This window comes from Puma concolor, chromosome C2 (assembly GCF_028749965.1).
Source record: "Puma concolor isolate L17-30 chromosome C2, mPumCon1.1.hap2, whole genome shotgun sequence".
In the NCBI taxonomy this organism is placed as follows: Eukaryota; Metazoa; Chordata; class Mammalia; order Carnivora; family Felidae; genus Puma; species Puma concolor.
Window position 1 is genome coordinate 155,577,849 of NC_141675.1, and position 9,903 is coordinate 155,587,751.

At 45.9% G+C, this 9,903-nt stretch overlaps 1 long non-coding RNA gene across 1 annotated transcript; it reads left to right on the top strand.

Moving 5' to 3' along the window:
* Positions 1-574: 574 nt before the first annotated feature.
* On the top strand, positions 575-4,393 carry LOC147577628 (uncharacterized). The gene is made up of 2 exons (XR_015255880.1): positions 575-874; positions 4,023-4,393. It is a non-coding gene; the product is annotated as an uncharacterized LOC147577628 (long non-coding RNA).
* Positions 4,394-9,903: the final 5,510 nt, after the last annotated feature.

Sequence of the window (9,903 nt, forward strand, 5' to 3'; positions counted from 1 at the left end):
AGGAAGCCAACAAGGAAAAGAGCCCCGTTCAACCACAGGGCTGGAAGGAGGCACAGCAGACACTGGCGAAGCTCATCCCCGTGTCAGGCCAGGGAACGGCCTCTGGATCTTACCGAGAGAGGCACGGCAGGGCTGGGGAAGAGGCGGCAGAGGAGGGGCCCGGCCAGAAAGATGCTGGAGCTGGATGCTCGACCTGCCTGCCCGCTGGCTGGTTGTTTACATCGCTGCAAGCAACATGGTCCTTGCATGGGAGGGGTGGGGGAGAACTGCTGATCTCTCTTCACTCACGCCTTTATTTATTTATTCCCCTTGCGTTCGCCATGCCAGTGCTCACCCCCAAATCTAAAACGTCCAGGTTTAAGCCAAGGTATTGGAAATGTTACTGAATGCCAGGGGTTACACAGAACCTGCAGCCTAAGTCTCGTTGGGCTCCCCAAGGAAGCGCCTGGCTCTGAGCTTCCTTTTAATAATTGAAAATCCCAGATGCTCCCTGTGGAAAGAGATTCATATACGCTGTGTGTCTGGGGCGGGGGGGGGGGGGCGGCGGGGAGAGGTAAGGCTCGCGAAAAAGCAATCTCTCTCCAATTCGAAGTCTGAGTTCTTGATTTAAACAGAATTTGTTTTTCTAACCAGTTGGGAAGCGTCTCGCCGAGTTGGAAGCAGAAACTAGGATGTTTGCCCCACTCCCCACTTGAACTCTGCCCTCTGAATAAAAAAAAAAGTCACTCTTACTCATTTTCTAGCTTCAGACCAAAGGACAAGACGGAAAGAGCCCTCTGAGATGATATTTCCACATTTTTAAAATTCTTTCTCCTTCTTGAATGAACGCCATACTGGACAGCAAGGAGGTGCCCACACTCACCTGTGTGGACAGGTAAGGGGAACCCTCTCTCTTTTCCTGCATGTGAGACCCTGAGGAAGCATCTCCGAGATAGGGGGTGTCTCTCTTTTGTGGTTCAGGGTGAGACAAGGGCTTATATTTAGGCAGAATGGTGAGATGTGCCTGATTGATTTTGTTGTATATCACAGGGCCCACCCGCCTTCTAAGAAGAAAACAGGTGCCGGAAAGAAAGAAGCTGAACATTTGAGGGCCAACATGATAGTCCTGAGTGGGATTGTAATTCCCTGTGACTTTATAGCGGGTGTGAGGGAAGAGATAATGAGTGATACTCAGAGACAGAGTAACTCATTTAAAGTCAAAGACCCGTAAGATTTTATGATATCAACATTATAATAGGATGATGATAAAATAATATAATGCAAATACTGATAATAATAGGGTATGTACATGATAAAATAATATATTTTATTTTTGTACGCCAATCACAACTGTTAGCAGGATTCATTTTAAGTGTGTACTTAACCGCTAACGGAGTTGGACTTGCCGTAATCATTCCCGTAAACACATAATGATAAATTACCTGTTCAGGAATAAAAATGTTGCAGTTTAAGGATGCATCTTTGCCATGGAAACTGCCCAAAGTCACTTTCGTTCCCCCTTTGGTATACTGACTCTGTGTATGTATGTGTGTTTTCTGTGTGTGTGTGTGTGCGTGTGTGTGTGCGTGTGTGTGTGTGTGTGTGTGTGTGTGTGTGTGTGTGTGTGTATTTCTCTAAACGGCAATTCTGTCCCAGGAGCATACCCATACTAAAATCTTTGAGTACTTTAAAAAAAAAAAGGTGATTCGGGTGCTCCAGAGATATTTTAAATTTTTTGTGTTATTAAGAAGTACAAATATTCCTGAAAACTGAAAAGAATCTGCAACAAATCTGATGCGGCAGAAGAAGGAATTCATCTAATCAAGTATTGTGGTTAAGGCTAAGTTATCAGATTTACACCCTACAAAGATGATCAACTTCTAGAAAATGCATATAATTTTCCAGTAATGCAAGCACATTAACATTCAGCTGAAACTCCATGAAATCTAAATTTTCCATAATGTTTTATTTGTTTTTTTTTAATGTTTTATTTATTTTTGAGAGAGAGGGAGAGAGAGACAGAGCATGAGTGGGGGAAGGGCAGAGAGAGAGGGAGACACAGAATCTGAAACAGGCTCCAGGCTCTGCGCTGTCAGCACAGAGCCCGACGCGGGGCTTGAACTTGTGAACTGTGAGATCATGACCTGAGCTGAGGTCGGATGCTTAACCGACTGAGCCACCCACGTGTCCCTAAATTTTCCATAATGTTTTAAAAGACAAACTCCTCTTTGTCTCTTCCTGGCATCACTAAACTCATAGTTCTCAACCTTGCTTGGATCTGGGGCTCATTTGAGCCTCTGATAAAATCTATGGGCCTTCTCCCCCCAGAAACCCAATTTAGACACAAATTTGGCGAGTTTGTAAACCCCCTGAAGCAGACCCATGGATAATTTAGAGAGTTAAGAACCCTAGACACATTCTTTGAACAAATATTTATCAGACACCTACTAGGTCCCAGCACGTTTCCAGGTGCCAAGTAGTCCAAAGTCTGGGATAAAATGGTCCCTGCCTTCAGGGAGAACAAAGACAGTATGTGGATAAGCAAATAAGACACAAAATCGTTTCTGACCATGTGGACCATGCTGATTTTCTGACCACTACAAAAGTCACCCAGCCCAAGGTGACTCATGTCCCAGGAGCATGTTATGATATTATAATTTTCTAACTTTTATGATTAACAGAGTTTCGGTGGAAGAAAGCAGCATTTAAATACCAGGGCTTCCTCCATGCCAGCAGACTATTACTATTCTGGATTAATAGACTTTTTGAACTGAGCAGACTCCCACCACCACCTCTGCGCCTCCCTGGTACTCGCAGGGAACCCAGCCCCATAGACTCCTTCAGAATGGAACCAAGAGAAGCAGCTCTACATGGCCACCAACGCCTAGTTGTTAGATGGGTGTCTTTACTTACGACAACCTGACATTTGACTTTTTGTAATTCCAAACGAATTATTCCTAAATTCCTGGACAAGTTGAGTCTAATCCATTCTCCTACAGATTCTCCCATAGATCTTTTATCCAGGTGAAACACTCACAGTTTCTACAGTAATTTCTGAACAAGTCAGTGTTCCTTGCGTACTGGTCTGCTAACTTAAAGCCCAGGAGAAGAACTTTGCAATAAGGAACATTCTGTGACAATCACCACCACTGGCACATGGCATTTTATTTATATTAAGCCTCACATTGCATTTGGTTAATTCAGCACCCACTGGGGCCAGGGAGCTCTTCATTAACTGAAACCACCTAGGCTTTCCTATTAATCAAAGTCCTCTCTATTTTATGTCTTTATTTTTCTGTTTTTCTTTATCTAGCTTCTTTAATTGAATGCTTAATTCATGCTTGTTAGTCTTATTTTCAATAATAGCATTTAGGGCTATAAATGTATACCCAGGTATGGCATTAGCTGCATCTCATAAGACCTGTGAAGCAGAGTTCCATTGTTGTCCCAACTAGTTCATAATTTCCACTGAGATTTTTCCATTAATGAAAAACCTTTTTAAAGAAAAGTGTGTGTTGTTATCTGAAAATATTCAATTGTTTCATAAGGAAAACTATCCGAATGTGCATGTGCGTGTGTGTGCGCACGTGTGTGTGTGTATTTCTGTGAGCAGTGGTGCAGTCCTTTGAGGCTATACCCATACTAAAACCTTGGAGTGCTTTGAAGAAAGAGATAATTCAGGTAGTCCAGAGATCATGTGGCTTTTCTTAGGACACTCACAAAAGAGTTAAACATAGATCTTAAGTAAGCTTTTAGTTTATGAGATTGAGTAAAATCATATGGCAGGTTAAATATAGGTCATGAATATTCAAGTATATTGAAGTAGCTTGTGAAATACAGTAAAATCAATAGGTGTGTTACATATAGAAAGGAAGGTTAGTAACCTGTAAGATATATCAAGGTTAGATAGAATAAATCCTTAAAATATGACATAATAAAGTAGATGCTTTATTAGGTCATGATCAGGCCACCTCTGGGCAGGTAACTGTGTTGCCCCCAGATTTGGCCAGCCATCAGTGACACCCATGGTGATCTCTCCACAGCCCCGATGTTCTGCCTGAGGAGCACAGATGAAAACCACAACTTCTCGACAGTCTGCCTAGTGAGCTGCGGCCAAGTCAAGCCTCCTTGCCCCTGTGTCTCTCCAAGGAAGAGATATCAGGTGCCAGTGACCCAGGGAAGCTTCCATTTGTGGAGCCCCTTCTTCAAAACTCGGCCCCAGTCCTCATAACAGCATCCTTGGGGGGAAGGTTGATGCAGCAGGGAGAGAAACAGGACCCATGAGCACCGTGTACCTAGGACTCAGGAACTTCACCTGCTCTGAAGTGTGTTAACTTACCCTTCCTCTCTCCCCTCACTTCCCTCCGTGTGACTTAGGTTGAGTTTAATAAACTGTGTGATTCAAGCATCTGAATACGGCCCGTGTTCCTTTCTGTTGCATCATCCCTGGGAGGGCCCCCCTAACAGTGTACTTAGGATCAATGGTTGCATCAGGGCAATTTTCTACAAAGTAAGGTTTTGGGGGGTTTTTAATTTCCACTTTGATTTCATCCCATTGCCATCTGAATAGTATTCGTTATTTTGTATTTGTTGAAGACTTTTCTCAGTGATTTCATGCAGGACCCTTGTAAATGTTCTACATGAACTTAAAAAGAATGTACAGCCTCCATTTTTTCAGTGCAAGCATATATATTTTTTCCAATCCACTGTGTAAAATGGTATTTTTCATACTGTTTATAACATTACAACCTTTTATTCTGTTCTATCAATTTCTGAGAGAGTTATCTTGAATTTTCCCATTAAGATTACGCACAGGTCTGCTTCCTCTTGCGGTTTCCTGGATTAGAGACATAGATGAGTGAGTGCACTAGTCTGACAGTTTGCCTTTTTCATGTATCTTAAGCCACGCATTTTTCAGACATGTACAGGCTTGTGGCTGCTGCGTGTTCTCAGGAAAATGTTGGTTTTATCCTTACCACATAATTCTTCATCTCTAATGACCCTTTTTAAAATTTCATTTATTATTGATTGATGGATTGGTTTTTATTAAAAAAAAAATTTAAATCCAAGTTGGGTGTCATAGTGTAATAGTGATTTTGAGAATAGAATTTAGTGATTCATCACTTACATAGGACACCCAGTGCTCATCCCAACAGGCGCCCTCCTTAATGCCCATCCCCCATCTAGCCCCTCCCCCACCCACCTCCCCTCCAGCAGCCCTCAGGTTGTTCTCTGTATTGAAGAATCTCTTATGGTTTGTCTCCCTCTCTGTTTTTACCTTATTTTTCCTTCCCTTCCGCCTATCTAAGGACACTTTTTGCCTTAAAGTGTATTTTGGTGAAATGACAGCACCTGCATTGGCTTCCTTTAGGTTAGTACTGACTGCACATCTTTTACGGCTCTGCGCGTTTAGTCTTTCTCCCGCGTTCTATTTAGGTACGCTTTTTTCAACGTCATCAACTTGAATTTTAAAAAATCCATTCCCTTATTTGTCGTCTTTTAGTGAGGACACATAATCCTGCTTTATAATAAGTTAAGCCATATGCAGTTACTAATATTTAGATATTCTTACTTAAAATAGGGCCATCTTGTGGGGCACCTGGGTGGCTGAGTCAGCTAAGCATTCGAGTCTTGATTTGGACTCTTGATTTGGACTCTTGATTTCGGCTCAGGTCATGATCTTGCAGTTCGTAGGTTCGAGCCCCATGTCCGGCTCTGTGTTGACAGTGTGGAGCCTGCTTGGGATTCTCTCTCTCCCTCTCTCTCTCTCTCTGTGCCTCCCCCACTCACATTCTCTCTCTCTCTCTCTCTCTCTCTCTTTCTCTCTTTCAAAATAAATAAACTTAAACAAAATGGTGATCTCATAACATTCAACCTAATATTTATTGTGATCTCTTTCTGCCATCCTATGCTCTGTTTATCCTGCTTTTTTTCTTTGATTATTTTTTTCCCTTTCTTGCCTTTTGTTGCATTGATTTCTTTAAGTTTTCCTCACCAGCACTTTAAAAAAAATTTTTTTAATGTTTATTTATTTTTGAGAGAGAGAGAGAGAGAGAGACAGAGCATGAGAGGGGGAAGGGCAGAGAGAGAGGGAGACACAGAATCCAAAGCAGGCTCCAGGCTCCGAGCTGTCAGCACAGAGCCCAATGCGGGGCTCGAAGTCACGGACCAAGAGATCATGTCCTGAGCCAAAGTCAGAGGCTCAACCGACTGAGCCACCCAGGCGCCCCTTGTTTTCCTCACCAGCACTTAATCCCCATCTGTTAGGAAGTCAGAAATTGCTTTCTGTTTTGTGGTTGTTGCTCTAAAATTGGTAACACCTTAGCTTTCCTGTAATTCTAACAAAGTATAGAATTTCAGTCTCTCCCACTTCAGTAGCTCTATCCCACCCCTTCTTGCGAAGGTTATTTTCTCTATTATTGCCTAGCTTGAAATCCACATCGATCAACATTAACAATTGGTGGGCGCACCTGGGTGGCTTAGTCAATTAAGTGTCCGACTTTCGGTTTCAGCTCAGGTCATGATTTCACAGTTTGTAACTTGGAGCCCTGCATCGGGCTCTGTGCTGAGAGTGTGGAGCCTGCTGGGGATTCTCTCTCCCTCTCTCTCTGCCTCTCCCCCACCCAAAATAAACAAACTAAAAACATGGCTGTTTTCACAGCTCAGTGTGAATCCATTGTAGGCATGCCTTCTCGCACCTTCTGTGCACACTTGCAGCCCAGGCTCTCCCCATTCACTTTTGTTTTGCCAAACGTATTTTGTCGTTGCCCCTTCAGCTAGGATCCGCACGAGGGGCAACACCTTCACTCTGGAAGGGAGGCTGAGGAATGCAGTCTTTGTTCAGGACACGCTGGGCCCACCTGATACCTGCGGAAGAGGAGGAGGAGCCTGGGAGGTGGCCAACAAAGTTGTCACGGCCCTGCTGTGTCGATTCAGTGAATGGAAGGATAATAATCTTCATTCCGGAGACAGAAACCAACACCTTGAAGATTGCTTCCCTGCTCATCTGAACGAGTAAAGAATAAAGCCTACAAGAGCCGTGCGTTTCCCTGGGAACCCCAAAGATTCAGGTACGTGCATCACGGAATGAGCTGTTTGGGCAGCAGAGGAACATCACAGCATCAAGCCTAGTGGTTGCTCTGGCCCTTGAACTTATGGGATCACCCTCCCCGCCCAAAGTTGTATGCTGAAACTCCAATCCCCAGAACGACTGCACTTGGAGATGGGGCCACAAAGGAAGTAATTGAGGTTAAAGGAGGTCAGGAGGATGACCCCTGATTCCACAGGATGAGTGTCCTTATGAGAGGAGACATCAGAGAGCTTGCTGGTTCCCTCTGTGTGTGACACATGTGGAGAAAAGGCCACATGGGGACGGAGTAAGAAGGTACCATCTGAAAGGTACCATACTTTCCTCCAGAAAGAGAGGCCTCACCAGAAAGCTAATCATCCAGCACCTTGATCTTGGACTTCCATCCTCCAGCACTCGGACAGAATCCATGTCTGTTGTTGAAGACCCCAGGTCACGGTACTTCGTTATGGCAGCTGGAGCAGACCGACACCTGAGGTCACAGCAGTCTTGTCTAGAAGCCCCTGGAGAGCACTGGGACCCAGGCCTGATGTCAGAGGCACAGCCCAGCTTCTCCCTGCCGAGAGCATCTTTGAAAGCAGGCCTTAGCCATGGCGCTTCCAGTGTGTGTCAGGAGAAACGTGGCGTTCCACAAGCTGGGGAGATAGCTCTGGAGGCTCCTGTTGGGACCACATGTTATTTGTCTGGATTACACCACACAGCACGGCACCCAATGCCCAGCAAGAGAAGGAGTGCATGTTGGGATAGACGAATAATGGCAGACTGAACAGGTCCCTGAGGTTGGCAGGAAAGAGATCTCTATCCCCTGGGGATAGATGGGGTACCGCGCTGCCACAGATAGCTCCCCCAGGATCATGGAGCTGGCCAGCCGCTCTTTGGGATTAGATTCTAAATCCCGGTTGACTTTTCATCTCTACGCTGTGATGGGGGTGAGGACTGCCCGCAGAAAGAACAGGTGCTGGGCAAGTGACAACCAGCCCCTGTGTCCGCTGGTCCCATGATGAGCTGAGTCACCTTGGAGGGAGTCAGCCGCCTCTGCACCCATCTGCTCTGGCCTGTAGAGAGCAAAGTGGTTGCACAGGTGACGGCCAAGGCCATTTTCAGCCTGGATATTATTGGTCTGTCCCGAAATAGAAATTGGCGAATTTCCCTTGGATGTGCTTTCTAAAGTGGATTCTGTTAGCCAAATGCTTCACAGATGGTCAGGTCCACGCGGAACCTCACAGGGCTTTGATGTAAAGGAGCATGCATTTTTTGTCACTTATGTAAATTAGATCATCTTGGCTTGGACATCAGAGAGTCATTTGAACTGCCAGCTCTACCCCCTCCATTAGAGATCCGATGAGTATTTGAAATGCTCCCATCATTTAGGAGACTGGACGTGTAATAGAGGCGGGCCCGGGGCTGGGCCTGCATTCGCGTCAGGCTTGGTCCTGTGACGTGGGCAGAGCAGTTGCCTGGGTTTTGTCCTAAGTGGAGAGGATTGGAGGGAGTAGGTAGTCACAGAAGGAAAATTACAATCCTCTGTTTCTCACTCGTCTCTCTGCTCACTGCTTCATTAAAAAGAAATGAGGGGCACCTGGATGGCTCAGTCGGTTAAGCGGCCGACTTCGGCTCAGGTCATGATCTTGCGGTCCGTGAGTTCAAGCCCCGAGTCGGGCTCTGTGCTGACAGCTCAGAGCCTGGAGCCTGTTTCAGATTCTGTGTCTCCCTCTCTCTGACCCTCCCCTGTTCATGCTCTGTCTCTCTCTGTCTCAAAAATAAATAAACGTTAAAAAAAATAAAATAAAATACAAAGAAATGAGTAGGCATTGGCTGGGTGAAAAGGAAGGAAGAGAGTTCTTCCGTTGGACAGAGGCCTTGAGGTAAAAGGCGAGCAGCAGCATATTTCGGGGATGGAAATGTGAGCAGCGTCATACCTGAGTGGGTGCACGCAGGCAACACACCCCTGCACGGTGAGAAGCGGAAGTCGGGCGGGCTCAGCCCCTGCAGCCTGCCAGCAGTCTGTCTGTGCCTTACAGGTAGTCCGAGGTGCACGGCCGGCTCACGGTCAAGAAAAGTCCCCGTGGCTGCTCTGAGGATTTCAGGGCTGCCAGACTGAGGGGCAGGAATCATTTAGGAGATGGTCGAGCAATCCCCATGAGAGATGGTGAGTTTCCAGGACAAGGGGACACGGCATGAGCGAGAGGAAGGCACTGGGAGTGACTCTGGAGCTGGTTGGAGAGCTAGCGGGTTAGCAGGGTCATTCACTGGCAGTGGGAGACTCAAGGACGGGGAGGTAGGCGGTTCCATTTTGGAGAAGTTGAGTCGCAGGCAAGGGCCAGAACAGGTAAGTGCCGCTATTTAGCAGGGTGGGGTACCATCAGCAAGCAGATGAAGGGGTGGAGGGTGATGACACGGAGAGCACAAGAAAGTAATGGGAGTCAGAGCCAGCGGGTAGAGAAGCAGATGGGATGTGAATGGCGGGGGGGCAGCAAGTGTGGACAAGCTGTCTTCTAGGAGGGAGAGACACATGTGAACACGTGGTGCTGGGGAAGGTTGCTGTCTTGTTTTATTTTTGCTGATAAAAGACTGGGTTGGTTTCTTTTTTTATTTTTAAAAATTTTATTTAAATCCAAGTTAGTTAACATACAGTGTAGTCCTGGTTTCAGGAGTAGAATTCAGTGATTCAGCCCTTACATAGGACACCCAGTGCTCATCCCGACAAGCACCCTCCTTAATGCCCCTCCCTCATCTAGCCCATCCTCCACCCACCTCCCCTCCAGCAGCCCTCAGTTTGTTCTCTGCATCCAAGAGTCTCTTATGGTTTGTCTCCCTCTCTTTTTATCTTATTTTTC